The following is a 15,204-nucleotide window of genomic DNA, read 5'->3' as shown; positions in this document are numbered from 1 at the left end:
CGTCTCGTAAAATTATCGCGATAATTATTTAATTATTCGACACTCGCTATAGCGCGGCAAGATATCAGTATTTGCAGATTCATTGCGGTGCACATTTCGTTATCCGCGGCCCGTTGCAAATTCCGCATTTGTCCGGTAACCTTCCAGTATCTCCCCTTCCCCCCTCTCTCTCTCTCTCTCTCTTTCTCTCTCTCTCTCTCTTTTTTGTTGGGGAATCTGATGCGCGATAGGACGAGCGCATAACGACACTCGTAGGTACATACACGTCGACGATTATACGGCGACGCCCCGAAATCGCGGGTCGGTCATTAATTTCGGCGCATAAAAATCAATGAACAGCCCATAAACAACGCCGGCCGGCACGCTCTCTCTCCCATTTTCCAATTTGCAATTGCGAATCGCGTTTTTAATTATAACGAACACAATGGCAGCCGGGACCGGCCGCCCCTCTCACGTCCGATTTTGTCCTACCTCTTTCTCCCCTTACCACCCCCTGCCGAGTCTCTCTTTCTATGTGAACGGCCGATGCAACCGGGAATGGCATCCGGCTGGATCATCCCCCTCCTCTCTCTCACCTACCCCACAACGTGGACCATCGTCCCCCTCCGCCCTCTCCCGCGCACAGCCGCCGTCGCGTTATCCAGCGAGATATTCCGTTTTCACGATAATTATTGTCGTTCGATTTCTCTCTACTTCTCTCTCTCTCTTTCTCTCTCTTTCTCCTCCCTCTGTCTCTCTCTCTCTCTCTCTCTCTCGCTCTCTCTTGTTTCTATTTCTCTCTAACAAACGATCACATCTTCGCTCGCTCTCTTTCCCTCTTTCATTTCGTCCACGCACCAAAAATCGCAGCGATAACCGTTTGTCCATCGCAACGACAAACATTTTATGTCCGTTGATGCTCTGTACCCGACTCCCTTTGTTTTAATAGCGTGGGAGTTTCATATTTTTCTCTGTGACACGTAATGTTTTTACGCGCCAAAAAGTGAGCTGCGCGCAACGGTCGACCGAATGAATTTTATAGTTGAGCAATTTTTGCGATAACGCGGGGATAATTAATGCAACGCCGGGATCGTTTGCGAGAGCGACCAGTTCGTCATCGCGAGCTGCCTCATTCTTCTTAATAATTCCTGCTTTTGCGTCGCGGCAGATCGATGGCGGGTCATCATCGCGGACACGCGCGCGCGAAGAAAATCGTCCGCGCGCGCGTGGTTCTCGGCCTGTTCGCAGAAGGCCATTAATGACACGCACCGACGCGCATTCGACCTATTATCGGCTGGCTATTGTTCAATAATACGTTGTGCATTTTATATTCTACATACGTCATACGCATCAGCGGCCCCCGGAAATTTCAGCGGCACAGGGAAAACAAATCAGTTTTCAAATAAAAACGTCCAACACATATACACATCGAACGTATTCGCTATAATTCAAAACAGGCACTTAGCCGTTAAAACGTCAAATAAAAATAGTCTCTCCTCTTGTTAGCTAATTTAATCATTTTATTTCAGACCTTCTTTAGGAATTAAAAGCTTTTCTTTATGATAAATATGCATAGTACTAATATACCACTATGTATCAGTTTAATAAATCAAACGATTTATAAGATTAATGTATAGCTATGCGATCATTATTGTTGAAAATACTTATATAGAGGAGGTCAAATACGGAGAAATTAAAGATTACTTATTTATGAAAAAAATGACAAAGAGGCAATAAAATACTGATTTGTCGATTAACCCGTTTCTACAATAACGAGTTGTATCCGTGAAGATATTTATCGGAGGGGTACGTACAAAATATGATTTCCCATCCCTGCTACCATTTCGAATGGCGATGCGATCTTTTTGCTCGCGGCACTATAAATCAAATAAAAGCTATTGCACAGTCGAATGACGTAATGGGTGATACCGGATTTTCAAATGATTTTTTGATCGGCCATCACGGCCAGTAATCGCGCGAGTGCTTAGAGCGATCAGAAACGAGTGGTTAAAAACATGGGATATTGCGCGAGATTTATTTTTCGAATGCGCGGAAATCGCGTACGACACATGTGCACGGCGCGGTGGGGAAGATAGAAATTTTTGCGGGATGACGATACGATTGCTTCCGTACGACGTGATAAAACAAAACACCCGTGAGCACTTTCATTCATGCCTCTTCGCACGCCCTCCCCCCCGAATTACGTCGCAGCGCCGTTAAGAGTTAACGACGTAACGATTATGTCGCCATCGTGGATAATCACTATCGCCACCGATACGTATCTTTATAACTCGAAATGTAGCGGAAGCCCAGCGGGGTCCAACAACATTGCGGCCGTCTCTCGCCGACTTCCCAAATTGCACGTCATTCTCCGTTGCGCGTCATTTCCCAAATCCGGATGTATCAGGATTGGAGAAGAAAGAAAAAGAGAGAGGAGAGAGAGCTTTTTTTATCAACACTAGATACGTTATGCCAAAACAATTTTGCAACCCTTGATTGTAAAATTATAATACTACTTTTATAATTTTGATTACAACGAGTAATAAATATGATCGATCCTGAATATGTAATTAACGAAATTAACCACCGAAGCATTGATATATCAAAGGTTGACCGTATCCGTGTATCGATCACGAGAAAATCCGATCCCCGACGCTGATCCAGCTTCGACTCTTCATTTGTTTTCTATTTCTAGACGGGGACGGCATTGCCCTACGTAGCAACGTTATAGTGACTTTTCTCCGACGGTATAGGTCGGCTAGAGAGGTATAAGGGTAATCCCGTGGGGTGCTCCGGAGGGAGTTTCATATAGAGGGCCGCCGCGGTGCGGCCTCATATATAAGGATTTATCACGGCTAAGTCTCCCGTATATTGCTACGTACCGAACCTTCTCTCCGTCCTTTCTCATCCTCCTTCCCAGGACGACCTAACTCCTGCTCTTCCTTCCAAGTCCTTCAACCGCGTTCATGCGCGGGACCTCCTATTCGCTTCCTTTTCTTCGCACACCGGCGAAGAATTTTATATCGTTCGCCTCGTATTTACTATTTGCATCCAATTAGCCCGATCTGCAACTTGGAGCAGGTTCACCGGTTATTAACAACTCCGCGGAGAAGAGTAACGGCGGAGCTCTGGTTGACCTCCTCGTGAACCTCATCAGGCTCCTTTCGTGCGCGAGTAGATGCGCTGAAGCCTTTCCACGGTCCGTGACGGATGGTAATCCTTCCGGTGCGATTTAATGGCGAAGCACCAACAGTGCCGGTAAGCGAAAATTCGCGCTCGTTTTTCTTCGAGAACCTTGGCCTCGTATTACCGTAAAATGAAAGTTATTCTTCAATAAAGAAGCCGACGTTCTTTAAATTAAAAATACAATGAATTTAAAAATAGTCTGTATGCGTGTATGCAAAGAAAATTTTAAATGTTTATGATTATCAAGATTATCTATACCGTTTTTTCGAACTGTTTAGTTAACTAAACATTATTTTTTACATTTTAAGGGAAATTACAAAATATATAAATTTCTTCTTTTGACATATGTATTAATTTTTTAAATCATTTTAAACGGCAGAAGCTTCTGTTACAAAAACGGTTGTACTCGAAGTCACATTAACTTGTAAAGAAACTGAGAACATGAACAAAAATACACGCACCGATTGTGATTACCAGAAATTCGGAGGGCAACTTACATCCGATTGCGAAAACAGAGTTAATTGGGAATCGCGAAGCACGTTAGGTCACCGCAAACACAGGCCGATAAAACCCCTTGAAGCTACGACAGCCGAGCGTCGTGGCCTCTCATACGGGACATTCCCGAATAGTACGTACGAAAATCTCCAAAATGTCTAGCCTGTTCTTTCCTCTCGGTACCCGACGGAATATCTCCTCACCGTTTATTTCGTATCAGATCCTGGATACGATGGTATGACGTCGCTCCCGCTCTCCCCCCGGGGGAGCAGAGATCTGTTCCGCCTTCTTTTCGAGTCCTCTCGCGGTTCCACCGTCCGTCTCAGAGATATCTCGCGTTTTATCCGCGCGTTTCCTGACGAAGAGGCTCTGCGATTCTTTAACCGCGACTTCCTTGTATCATGGAAAAATAGAATCTCGCCGTATAGAAAATTGCAAGAGGTTCGGAGGAATCTCAGTGGAAGGAACAAAGCTATCGTCATCAAATCGATTCTTCATCAAGATCAAAAGTTTCTTGAAACGGATTTTAATTAAAATAATATAAAAATGATTTAAGTAGAAAAATCTTGTGTATCTGGAAGAAAAGTTTATCTCAATCGTTCTCCTTGATTCGTCCAAGTACTGTGATAGCTTCAAAATGTTCCACGTTGTGGAAATCGCAAACGAAATAAAGCGCAAGGCATGCCCCTACCAACGAAATCGCAAATTCCTCGTTAGTACGGACCATGGATGGCATATCGTCTGCTCGACGACCATCCCTTCTCACTCTGGTGTCGGCCGTCGACGCATTAACCCGCATCGTTGGCATCGTTAGCAACATACCTTATCGTTCTATACGCGTCCAGTCCAATGTTTGGAATGCGTACATGTAAGCAACAATGTTACTTCAAGTGCGGCGCAAGCTTCCCGTATCATCAAGGAGAAAGGACTTTAGGTCCGTTTCACATTTTTAGAAAATGCGTAACAATTAAAATTGCGATACAAGATCTTGTATTTTACTTGCGATACTTAGCTAACATTTTAAACAATCGGAGAAGAAAAATGTATATATAAATGTGATGAAATTTTTTTGCGGATGTAATCATTAAGGTAAAAGCTGTCGCGTAACGCGCGCAAACATCTTTTCAAAAACATTGTTATTTTTTTTTTAAATTGGCGATCAGGCTAAAGGGCATCGAAATACGACCTTGGGTAAGGCGAAATTGCCCTGCGACGGACGAAACATTTCCGCCTGGGTGTGTAAGGCAGCCTTTAGGCAGAAGCTGGGTTCTATCGCAGTTCGCGAATTCCGTCCTGTCATTTGTAACTGTCGAGCTGCTCATTACAATTCCCCATTCCTCGCCTCCGAGCCACCTCCCTCGTGCCCTTCGCGGCCCCTCGTCCTGCCACCCTCTCGACCGTCTCGTTCCTGCAACAGGCGCGGCGGACGGTTCCGGCATTCGTGTTCTCGCTCTTTCCCTCTGTTTCTTTCCGCGTCTCTTCCCCCTTTCGCTCCTCGTCGCTCGTGCGCGCGCATACGCCACGCGTTTTACCCTCGTACTTGCCGGGAAAGAGGGAAGGATAATAAAAACATTCATTTTTAAACATCTTTAATTGTTTTCTTCTCGCGCCGAGAACGCTACGAGAGCTTGCCTGGCTTCCTTCCTTCGCGTTATCGGAACAATATTTTATTGAGTAGCTTTCGTCGGTCGTGATAACGACGAGCTTTAAGCGGGCTATACCACGTGAACGATGAATATTAATTTACGCCGGAAACGAAAGCTCGAGCACGAAAAATTTGGTGCTATTAATGATTTAAAAACGGCAAATCGCTTTTTAATGCGCGTGATAACTACCGCGGTATATTTCACGACGCGATATTTTTATTTCGCGAAATGGCGAACTAAAACTGCAACGAGAGCGTATAAGCGTTATTTGCGGAACGCTTTGTCGTTGGAACGCGTACAAATTAAGCAAATAGTTGAAAAACGCGTAGCTCAACGGGATCCAGCGTAGAATATAAATAAATGTATATCGCTGTTGCGGGGAGGAAATCGATGATATATTTGTTTTTAATTCGCACGTAATGCTGTCGAATGTTTTTGGAGCCTCGGCAATTTCGAGGGCACGTGACAGCGAATCGAATGACAATCACGACGAAATTACGACGCGCTGTGTGATAATCGAGATTATTCGGCGCGCGCGCGCGCTTGCTCTCGCGAACTCTGGTTTTTCATTCAGCGAGAGAAATGACACTCGAAGCCGGTCCGCGAAGGCCATTATCCCGGCGCGCATTTATCCGCGCATGTTATTTCGTTGTCGTCAGTCTCGCTTTTAACGTAACCGTTTGCCAGAGAGATGCTCGGAACCACGATACTCTCGTATTTCTCGTAAGAGCGTTTCTTCGCGGCGAAAAATCTTCCCCCTCCCCCCTCCCTCACCCCTTCTGCTTTTCCCCGCCGTCCCTCCCTTTCCCAGCTACCAATTTTCTTTATTACATTCCTTATTTCCTATCCACCAGCCTCTGTAACTGTAATACAAATTCCTATTGTGATTTATGTTGATATCAATGGCAACCCCCGGCGGTTGTCCCGTCGCCGCTCGCTCACCCCCGTCCCGACGGCTACAGGACGCCGCTGCAACGTCCTACACTCCTCTCGGTCCTCGGGTTCAGATATTATGCTTTATTGAATCAGAGAGAGAGGTTGTCACTGTTATTGTTGGCTTCGCCGCGTCGTCTCCCTTTTCTTTCCGTTCTTCTTCCTCCTACCGGCCGCCGATTTCTTGCTTCGTCCCTCTCTCGCGCGCGTTTCACGGTTGCTAACGCGGGGTCGGAGGGAGTGAAAACCAGCTATTGCGCGCCCCGTTCGGGGTTTCTCTATGAATTTTATTAATAAAACAACATTGGCGAGAGATGCGCGGCGCGCTCCTACAAAGCGCAAACTGACAGGCCGGCGCAGCCACTCTTATATGTATCTCCGCGAGGCGGACGAGCGTGGAGAATTTGTACACGTTCCAGGTTTTCCCTCTCTTTCCCTCCGCACGCCCGCTAAGGGAAGTATCAGCCACGTCGGCTTTTCTAAAGCGGGACGTGCGAAGGTGCCACCGCCGCCTCGTCGTGATGGGAATATACCTTTGTATTCGGATTTCAAGAACTCTATTGTTGCGCAACAAGCGCGCGCTGGGCGCTCGCTCCGTTCGGCGCCGATAACGCCGTCCTAGAAATTTAAAATGTTTGCGCTCCGCGAACGAGGAGCTTTGGCCGCTGACAAGTTGATACGTATACATGTGAATTAATAACTGAGGACTCGCACGAGCTTGCGATACTCGATACGTTTGTACCGAGGTTCATACGGTGAGCTCCGTGACGAGTCTTTTGAGATTATCAATGAAGAATATCGTTGCGAGGTAGAGAGAGGAGTGTGAAATTGAATTCACGAGGCACGCGTGCGAGCACGCGAACAAAAGGCATCGTGACAAAATTCATTCAGACGGCTGTGTTTACGTCTGTGTCTGTTTGCAAGGGTCAGTTCGAAGCTGCGTCATCGCCACCAGGGTGTGACCGTGGCAACGTTTCTCCTGAATGAATCTAAGAACCGATATCCCCCATTAACTACCGATTGAAACGCCGTACGATGAAAGCGAGAGTGTATATACGTGTGTATACGTAAGGGAGAGAACGGGGGGGGGTGGGAGAGGAGAGGGTGCACGCGTGCGTTTACATAGTGTATAACAGTGACTTGCGACATTGGACCGCTATAAACGTGATTAATGGACGCGAGTCGCTTACCATTCTGATACTCTCTCGCTGCAACCGGAATAACAAAGTACTCCTTTACTCACACTCTGCGCTTTCGTCTCTCTCTTCCTCTAAGCGTTCCCTCCCTATCGCCCCTTTCGTTTTCTCCCTCTATACTAGGTTTCGAGATCCCTCTCGCGTTCTCTCGAATACGAAGCTTATGGCTCGTAAGTCCTCGAAAGACGTTCCTGTCTCGCGGATCTCCCGTGACGTCGCTTTGACAACTAATTTACAAATTCCGGCGTAAGTTACGAAAACGATAACGAGCCATCGTTTTCACTCGGCGCAGATTTGGTGCGCTAACAATGGTGACGCTCTTCAAACGTCTTGTCGGAAATAAAACTTTGCACATATCGGAGATGCAGTCGACATGTAGTAGCAAAAACATGTAAAGAGTAGAGTTCTTTATAAAGTCTTATGGACTTTTGTTTCAAAGACTCAATTTTAATAAATTTGTCAATAACACATTATTGATCTTTCGATAAAACTTACATTAAATTACACATTTACAGAAGCACACATCAAAGATTTGCAAGAAATTTGTAACATTTCTAAAGTGATATAGTCACAGTGTTCTCAGCACTATATATTCCTATTTCGAAATAATTAATTAGAGCGCAATGAGGCTATATCGATCTACAACTGTTCCTCGCGCGAGAGCGAGAGGGAGAGAGAGAGAGAGACAGACAAACTACTCTCTTATACGGACAACTCGCGGCTGCGGTGTACGCGCGAGAGTGCTCTCTCACGAGGACGGCGCAAACATTCTCGATTTACACGTTAGCCATTCCATTTGGCTCGAATCGGTTGGAAGCCATTAATATCGGCGAGCGTGAAAGGCACTCCGGTCGGAGCTCGGTTTCTGACTCGGCTGGAAGACAGGCAACCCTTTCCTCCCAAATCCGAGGGGCCGTGAAAGGGTAAAATTGCGCCCGCTCTTACCGTTCCCATCCTTCCTCTCCTCTCGGTCGTCGCCTCTCTCTCACCTCTTCTCGTCCCTTCGCTTCCCCTCCGTGAAATCAATAAATACATATTTGTTCGGCACGGGGAATCAACTATCAATGACGCTAATACCATTAATCGAGAATTGACACAGCGTGTGGGCCAGGCGCGCGGGGGTGGCCCAAGAGAACAGGAGAAACCCCCGAGATCTATGCCCCCACCTTCTCGTTCTCGTGATTTCCGCAGAGTCACGTTACAAATGACCGCGCGGCTGCCTTTTATCCTCGTTACCGAAGTGACATAATCGTTCGTTCGGGAAGAGTGCGTGCGCCGCGTGTGTAGAGACCGACGTCTCGCAATAACGTACTTAACCATATTTAATAATCTGTTCTTGTTGTCTATCGGCCATGGTCACGGGGTACGTATTCATTAACCGAGACATACGATCGTGATGCCGTGCTCGAAGGACATTTACAACTGCTCGTATTTATTCTAGATTTGCAAATCCATAGTGTAATTAAAATTACTATATGAGATTTTATAAATAAATTATAGTTAAGTCGGTTTAACATGTTTTCAGGCATGTGGTGGAAAAAATAATTATATTATTTGCTATTAGGGCTCTGAGGGCCAAATGCGATATCAAGAGGATTGGTTTTGATCCACGATTTGCATGAATTAGAAAATGTCATTTAATTATCTATCATACGGATCGTAAGCAAGACAAACAGTTTACGTAGTGCCAGGCAATTAAAAAATAATCAAAGTCAAATACCTGCTGCGAGTGCATGTTCGTTGGGCCCACGGTAATCCCGGGGGATGCGCGATCCCCGCGGGCTTAGACCATAATTTATGGTTGTATAAGAATGCGGAAGGGTCCTCGCTGCTGTTTACTATCCTACACGGGATTACGCGTGATATTCGTTCATTAATTCGTTTATCCATTGCCCTGTCTCTCTTCTTTCATTTTCGTTTCAGTGGAACGAAACACAGTAGCAAAGCGTTTAAAAAAATACCAATATCTAGCGTTTAAAAAATAAAATTTTATAAATAGCCGTTTATATTTATTTATTTAAAGACTTAATCGTAAATTGACCAATATTTAAAAATGTATAAGTCGTTTTTACTTTTGACGTTTTTACTGATTATTATATATTTATTTTTGTGAGGTATACAACGTAAATTAAATAATGGCAAACACCTTTCTATCTATATTTATAGATGTCTCATACACACAAATCTCTATCTGATAAAAACGAATACTAATCTCTGTTTATTCTGTTTATTTAAGAGAAACCTGCTGTCCATTGATGACACCGTCTGAAAGACATTCCTCGGGATTTTCACCAACACCTGCTACCACGTCGTCGTTTTTCGATCAGAAAAGAGTACGGATAAATGGCTCTGATACATAGAGAAGTATGTACACCATCTAAAGCTCCGCAGAAGGGTACACACTCGCGTGTATCGCGTCTGTGCCATCTGCGCCGATCGCGGTTGCTCCGTACGTTAAAACCCTTCAGCCAGTTTCCAGTTGGCAGCTTCATGCTCGTTCCGGAGGGTTTTAGAGTCGGGAATTCAGTCGGTCGGTCGGTCGGTCGGTCGGTCGGTGCCCCACCATTATTCATTCCGTGGCAGCAGCGGGTACGCCACCCTAGCGCGTGCAAACAATTTGTTTCGGGGCGGACGATCTCGCGGTCGCGCGAACAAGTCGCTCGGAAATGACGACGAAATCACAAAATTTATCGTTCGAATATGAATGCGCGGACGTTACGCGTCCAATTATGTCGAATAACGCCTTAATTGCTATTTAAGTTACTTTACTATGGAGTAGAAAAGATTCGTAGATTTAAGTAGTATGAAACTGAAAGCTTTAAATAACTTGATGTAATATTGGAGAAGATTTGTTTTTTTTTTTACTAATTATAAGCATTTCCAAATAATAAATATTTGCTTTCGTCAGATAATCTATTATTTTTTATCACAATTATTTTATTTTTAGATTTTTAGATTTTATTTTTTTATTTATGTATACATATTTTTGTTATTGTTGTTTGGTTTTTAATTAATTTCTCTACCATTTTTTAAATAAAGTTGCTTTTAATAGCAAGCCAGATATTTATTTAATATTAATCACATAATAGCATATTATTATTATTATTATCGTAATGGGAAAGAGATACATAACAATGACTCAATCAAGTTTCCAGCTATATAATGCTACATCCGTTAAACTTTTGTTCACTTGAGCTAATAATTTATATATCGTGCACTGAGAAAAAAAATCGTTGATTCTAAGAAATATTATTTGATTCAACTAAATGCAGCGGTCACGGGCTGTCAAGCTAACATTTGTTAATTCAAAAAATATTATATTTAAATAGATTCAGAATTTCTTGATATTACTTACGTATATTTGATTTAAATATATTAATATTTGCATTAACTACAACTAAACGAGTTTAGTCAAATTAACAACATTTTTTTCTCAGTGTGACATTTCGATTAATAGAGGTAAGCTTATTAGATTTTCGACATTTTGCGTGAAAATAAGATGCGCACAGTATTAATGTCGGAATCGTGCTTTAAACCTTGCTCTCGTTTTATCCTCTTTTCTAGCTGGTAGCCAGGTATTTCCGCTTTGTGCTGGGCAACCGTGTCGGCCGCATAAATTGATACAGATGCGAGTTAGCTGGAGTTTTTCGCTTCCATCCCAGAGGGAATACCGCGATACCATAGAAACCAACTCGAATGTTGCAAGCCGCGACGGAAATGAGGCTGCCACTTTGTATCGAAAAATATCTCGATTGTCTTGAGAGTGAGATTTTTCCCGGAAAACAATACCTTAAAGAAAAAAAAAAGAGAGAATACCTCGATCGTCGACCTCGATCACGACAGCCATTCGTTGCAAAGAAAGCTTACCGTGCAAATAGGTCGTCGAAGGTAAACCAATAATGATCGCATGAGCTACTTCGAGCACGTGCTATTTGATGTAATTTACACTTTATGACTAAGCGTAAAAAGGAAAACAGGGAAAATGGCTTTTTTATAATTATATTTCCAGTTTTCTCAGTGATATAAACGTTTATTGGAAAACTTGCGCGAAGCAAACCTTTTGAGATATATTGTATTAGAAGACTTAAATGCGAACAAAATCGAAAGTAATGACTTCTTATATTGCATCGGGAAAAGTAATAATTTTTTAAAACTAAATAATTTTTCTACAGGTTTATCGCAAAACGTAACTATTATTACAATAATAACGGTTATAAGTATGGGCATATACATAAATGTAGACAAATTTTATTGTAAATTCTTTATTTCTAAAAATTCTATAGTAACAATAATAGTGTGAATAAATGAAATATATACAATTTGGTTTACTCGGAGATCTGAACCTGTCAACGAAATTAACTTTATTTTATTGACCATACTCGATAATAATGTTTCGCGCTCATAATATTTTTCCTACCCTCCAACAATCCTTACAGCACTCCCGTCACGAATCCTGACAAATCGTTCTATCTGTCTCATGTCAGCTTTGAAGAGGACCGTTAACGATTCTTTAACGATGTGGTACTGAAGAATCAAACGATTTATCGTCAGTAAGTGAGGAAGTCGCGAATGTTCGGAAATATCCAATCATGAAATTGATCATCGTTAATTGGTTAAAATCTTCAGATTTTCTATAAACTGATAATCTGAATTATACTCGTAAATTTTTTTTTTTTTTTTTTTTTTTTTTTTTTACAAGAGAAACAAATTAGGTTATTTTTAATTAGCAATATGTAACTTATTACTCACATATTAATATAATCTTTAAAGCAAAATATGACGAAGCTAATAATTTTGTAAAACAATTTAGCCATTTTTTAAGTGAAATTATTGTTCAATATTTGCGATTAAAAACTGAGGTCATTTGCTGTTATGCATTTTCTGCTCTTCGGTATTACTGGCTGGAAAACAGATTTTGAGGGAGGGTTGTCTAACACATAAAAGGACAAGTTTACGATCTTCTGACGCTCTCGTACAGGAGCTATTCATTAATAGCCCCTCCTCGAGTTAGCCCGGCACAACACTGCAGAATTATCACCAAACCTCAGCTCGCTTTATGGCCGTTTAATTGGCCGAGATAGACGACGATATATTATTATGCTAATTTTCAAGGAACGTCGCAACCGCGGAAATCGTTACCGGGAGATTAAAGGCCCTCGGTGACATCATATCATTAATTACTACATTGAACATAAGTGTCGCAATGTTAATGGCTTATCCAAGCTTCATTGATCGTTCGTGTTCCATTTATACGGAAATCGAGAAAGAGACTGATTACTTGTCTATGTAATCAGCTGTTCTATTGATGTTCGTGAATTTCCTCAACAGCAAATATTCTTTCGCAAAAATATTTAAATTAAACGTACATATATTTCTCAGTACTTAAAGAGTCAGTATTTAAACGCTTTGATAGCATTTTTCTGATTTTGTATCTCGAAATGGAAAAAATTGCATAGCACTTTAGGAGTTAGATATCGAAAAGATGCACAGTTTTTGAATCTCTCAGTAATCCCGAATGGAATTAAAAATTGCGCAATAATCTGACAATACCTTTGTAGTAGGTTCAACAATTTTGAAAAAATCGATAAAGATAAAGGGATATTTTTTATATAAATCAAACACAATATATGTTAATGTAAAATACATCTGCTTTGTTCCATTATCGTACTTTATGATAATGAAATATTTATGTTAAATACACGAAATGTGATAGTATAATCATATTTTATTGCTGTTAATTAATACCTCTGAAACACGGCAAAAATTTGTCGTTAATTTTTTTGACATAATACTCGACATAATACTCGAACGTGACGTCGACAATGAATATAAGCAAAGGAATGTTTTAGTGGTTTTAGAAAAAACATCGAAAATTCGGCGTACGCCTAAATTTTGCGTACGCCGCATTTTCCGTGGGAAAATTGGCGCGTCTGGCGCCGGCGGGCAAAAAATTACATGAATTTCTAAAAGGACGAAGGACAGCGGGAATTGTCGAACGCCGCCGACTGCCACGGGCGCTGTAACGCGATCCTACCGTAATTCACGTTGGTTTTACGCTTTATGCGACACGCAGAACATTGCGCGCGGCCACGCGCGAATTTACGGGGATGGCCGGCGGCATGCTCGGCACCGGGACAAAACCTTTGCAACCGTACTTGATGGACGCATGGCCGGTATTGGATTAAATGCCTCGGAAAAAAAACAAGAAAAGAAAATAACAACGTGCGTCGCGGAGAGAAAGCAGCGTCGTCGCTTTTTTCTTTCCGTTTCGTCAAAGGAGGAAGACTTTCGGGACAAAAGGTTTACGCACAGAAAGAGACAAACTGATCGTTCATTTCTGCTGGGTTTTTTTCCTTCTCTCGCGACGTAATCGTGCGCAAAAGTTATTATAAAAGCGGGATTACAGCTATTAAATTTTCACGCGGACACAAACGCAGAGTTTATACATTATTATTATTTAATTAATTGGATACTCTTTGTAATGTAAATTAAATTTTGGCAACACTCCCGTATACGCGTATATACCTGTACATATCTCGACGTTTTAATTTAATAATAATTTAATAGCATTGCGACTATATATACATACACCGGCGGCCGAAAATTCGCCGTCATCGTATCAAAGCGCGTTTAATTATTTCCATGTTATCCGGGATTATTTGGCGGTCGATGTGCTTAATCTAAAAGTCCTATGGCCGCGTTTTCGAAAACGCATATATACCCCCATCCTCCCGATCTCGCGGGACTTGCTGGGGAGAGGAAAAATCGATATATAACGTTACGAGTAAGCCAACTTTTAAAGATTCAATGGCCGGGGCTATCTGGCGATACCTACCTTTTGTACGTACGTTACGCACGGGATCCGCGGTGGCTGGAATCGCGCTCCGCTCTCGGAAAAAGGGTTGAAAGAGTTGCGATAACGGAGGATAGCCGGGAGAGTGTTCGGTGGACCGCGGAAGAAGAGAAAGATGTGGGAATGAGGAATAAAGGCAAAAGGGAAAGAAAGAAATGGAAGAGAGAGAGAGAGAGGGAGAGGGAGAGAGAGCTTTCCGTGCATTGTATTACGAGCTTTTTGAGCAAGCCTGTGCTCCAGGGCCGATGGTTTTGGTGTCGGCGGCGGTAGAGGTTGTTCCAAGTGAAAGAGCGAGAGAAACAAGGAGAGAATAAGAGAGAGAAGGCAAGAGGATACGTGGTGGACGGTAGGATCAGGAAGAAGGGGTGGGTTAGCACGGGGGTGAATTGGTTGGTCTGGTGGGCGAACGTCTGTCTGTTGGCTGCCAGCGAGCCAGTCAATCATTACGGGCCGCGCAAGCGCTCGCGAGCCACCTTCACTCTTTCCTCCATCTCTCCTCCCGTTCTCTCGTTCTTTCTCCCTCCGATCATCACATTCTCTCCCTTTCTCCAATTCGTATTCTCTTTCTTTCTCCGTCTCCCTGCCGTTCGCTTCTCTCTCTCTCTCTCTCGCTCTTCCTATCTGTCTCTCCTTTCCTTCCCCATCTACCTCTCGTTTCCTCTTGCCGCGCGCGTTCGTCCCCTTCATTTCCCTCAGTACCAAGTTCACCCCGTTGTTCCATGCTACAAGCACGCTACAATGCTGCCTGCCGCCGCCCATCCTGCATATTTAAGCGAGCTGTCTTGCTATGCAGTCGTTACCGCCCGCACCATCTAGACCGACCGCTCGACGACCGTTCTCCACCATCGCCGACCTCCGTTTCTCTCTCTCTGCAGCTCTCTCTCTCTCTTTCTCTCTCTCTCTCTCTCTCTCTCTC

At 43.1% G+C, this 15,204-nt stretch overlaps 1 long non-coding RNA gene across 1 annotated transcript in view; it reads left to right on the top strand.

Annotated features, from left to right (window-relative positions):
* LOC112460010 overlaps positions 1-11,620 on the top strand; it is a 74,624-nt gene extending 63,004 nt beyond the window's left edge. The window contains exons 5-6 of the long non-coding RNA XR_003041394.1: positions 9,672-9,799; positions 11,000-11,620. This is a non-coding gene — a long non-coding RNA (uncharacterized LOC112460010). The remainder of the gene's footprint in view (positions 1-9,671; positions 9,800-10,999) is intronic.
* The last annotated feature ends 3,584 nt before the right edge of the window (positions 11,621-15,204 follow it).

Source organism: Temnothorax curvispinosus, unplaced genomic scaffold (assembly GCF_003070985.1).
Source record: "Temnothorax curvispinosus isolate PA1 unplaced genomic scaffold, ASM307098v1 QBEX01010285.1, whole genome shotgun sequence".
Taxonomy (NCBI): Eukaryota; Metazoa; Arthropoda; class Insecta; order Hymenoptera; family Formicidae; genus Temnothorax; species Temnothorax curvispinosus.
Note: the sequence above shows the minus strand (reverse complement) of the source record. Positions and strands in the feature narration are given on the sequence as shown.